This window comes from Chrysochloris asiatica, unplaced genomic scaffold (assembly GCF_000296735.1).
Source record: "Chrysochloris asiatica unplaced genomic scaffold, ChrAsi1.0 scaffold00180, whole genome shotgun sequence".
NCBI lineage: Eukaryota > Metazoa > Chordata > Mammalia > Afrosoricida > Chrysochloridae > Chrysochloris > Chrysochloris asiatica.
The window spans coordinates 4,343,394-4,346,360 of NW_006408698.1; positions in this window are offsets into that span (position 1 = coordinate 4,343,394).

The window sequence follows — 2,967 nt, forward strand, 5'->3', positions numbered from 1 at the left end:
GGGTTTCCGAGGCTGTAAATCTTTACGGGAGCAGAAAGCCTCATCTTTCTCCCGCGGAACAGCTGGTAGTTTCGAACTGCTGACCTTGCGGTTAGCAGCCCGATTCGTAACCACTACGCTACCAGAGCTCCTTAGAAAGTAGAATAATAAAATTCATGTTTTAGGAACATTGTTGCTGTTAAGTGCCATCAAGTTGGTTCCCACTCATAGTGACCCTGTATAAGGTTTCAGAGAAGCAGCTAGTGAGTTTGAACTGGCAACCTTTCAGCTTAAACCAACCTTGCAGTCTAGTGCTTATTCTACAGTGCCACATCATTAGTAAACCTTTGAAATGTCCAGTGAATTCTTTTAAAATAAACCATGGAAAGTAAGTCTCTGCCATTTTATATTATTCAATATGTACTTCCTTTCACATGGTGGTGTTGGTGCTTTTGTGCTGGGAGTCAGTTCCCAAGCATAGGGATCCTGTAGAGGGTTTCTGAGGCTATAAATCTTTACAGGAGCAGAACACCTCATCTTTCTCCCATGTAACAGCTGGTAGTTTCAAACTGCCGACCTTGGGGTTAGCAGCCCAACTTGTAACCACCACACTACCAGAGCTCCTTCCCTTTTATATATTAAAGATTAATTTTAAGCCAGAAAATTTGTGGTTTAAAATAAGAATTTATATTGCTTCATATTTTTATTATTTCATGTTACTCTTGTTAGTATGTTACATATATAGTTTTAAATTCAATAAATTGACCTGAAGCTAGAACAAACTTAGAAATTATTTATTTCTTCCAGTACTTTCCGTCTGTTCTGAGGAAAAAGATCAAAGCACCAAAAGAAAAACTTTTCACTGAGTGATATAACCCCATCGGGGAAAAGAAACTTAATAAAGGCTTTAAATATTACCTAATACAGATTCTATGATGAAAAGGTGTTGACTTTATTGATTCCATAATTGCTTATTTTTTGTTTTATTTCCTGCTTTCTACCACTAAAGTGTTTTCATTTTAAAGGATTAGATTCCCTTGAGTTCTGAATTTAGGTGTTTAAGAGTAGATCCCAACTCTATTTGTATTATTAGCTAATGATAGTTCTCCCTGTTTGGAACACATTTTATTAGCTACTTTTAATATTCTGACCACGATTGTTTTAAAGATGTCTCAATTAAATTTTGCCTAAAAGAAAAGTGAATATATCTGAACCCACAGAACCACACAATTCCCTTAAAATAAAATGCTAATAGATGAACTACTTCACAATAGAAATGGAACAGCTACATGATCAGCAAGTCCAGGTAACAGAGAGGCTTAGCTACTCCTATAAGCATTAATTTTACTATAATTATATTTGACACCTCTGCTTTTTTTTTATTCTACTCGGATCATATTTCAGTTGTCAGAAGAATGTGTGTGGGATGTGGGATTCACCAGCACTGCTTTAACTACCTCTTACTTCTGACACCAGTCACTGATCTTTGGTGAATTCTTTACAGTTGTCAAGAAGTTCTCTGTATTTGTGCATGCAACTGCCTGTGTATCTAGTGATTGCAAAGACATTTTTCTGGATTTATGAAACAGTGTTAATGCAGGTCCCATTTTTTACGACAATGAAAAATAAACACAATGTAATATTTACTGTGCATCATCACAGATTTTAAAAATTAACATTTGGGAAGATTGGCTAACTCAGTTATTTCTATTTATATTTAATAAACATAAATCCTGGTGTAGTGGTGTAGGATAAACACTAGACCTCAGGGTTGATTTGAACTGCAAGGTCAGTAGTTCAAACTCACCAGCTGCTCTTCAGAAACCCTATACAGAGTTACTAAGAGTCAGAACCAACTCGACAACACACAACAACAACAATACAAAAGAAGGTACTATAAGGGGGAGTAGTAAATCTTGCATTCCAGGAACAGAGGACCCTAGGACCATCAAGGGAGAAGAGTATGAGCAGAAGGTGGGACCCTAACCAGAGAAATCTCTGGCAATCATTAGGCAAATCTGCTGTGCAAGACCTTTTTAAAGTGTTGAAGAGCAAAGATCAGCTTGAGGACTAAGGTGCACCTGACCCAAGCCACAGTATTTTCAATAACCTCATATGTATGCAAAAGCTGGACAGTGAATAAGGAAGACCGTAGAAGAAATGATGCTTTTGAGTTATGGTGTTGGAGGAGAATAATGAAAGTGCCATGGGCTGCCAAAAGAACCAACAGATCTGTATTGAAAGAACTGCAGCCAGAATGCTCCTTGGAGGCCAGGATAGCCAAACTTCATCTCTCATAGGAGGGACCAGTCGCTGGAGAAGGATATCATGTTTGGTAAGGTGGAGGATCAGAGAAAAAAGGAAGATCCCCAGCAAGATGGACTGGTCAAAGTCGTCAATGGGCTCAAGCATGGCAACGATAGTGAGGTTGGCCCAGGATCGGGCAGTGTTTTGTTCTGCTGTGCATAAGGTCGCTATGAGTCAGTACCGACTCAATGGCACCTAAAAATAACAACCACAAACCAGAGAAGCAGAGATGGAGGCAGAGATGAGGACATGGAGAGATAGAGCAGTTGAGGACGCTAGACTCATGGAAAGAGAAAGGCTGTGTGCTGGCAGCCAGGAGGCAGGCTTGCAGAATGGGCCTTTTGGTTGTTTAAATGATTATATATTCCTCAGTATTTTTGTGTACATCAAAAAACAAAAAACAGAGGAAATAGAAGAAATACTGTTGAGTGATGGTGCACAGAGGGGATTGTAATCATTGTAATGAAATGAAATACAATAGGATGACTGCAAAACCAATGTTCTCCCATGTAAATTCACTCAATTCACAACAAAAGCTTAAAAAAAAAAAGAAAAGAAGGCACTGTATTACTTCATGGAACTTATCATACAGTGTGTATTATGGGTTTCTGTTCACTTCATAGTCGCTGTGGATTTTAAGAAAATTATCCATTTTTATATTTTTATCCATGAGAGATAAAT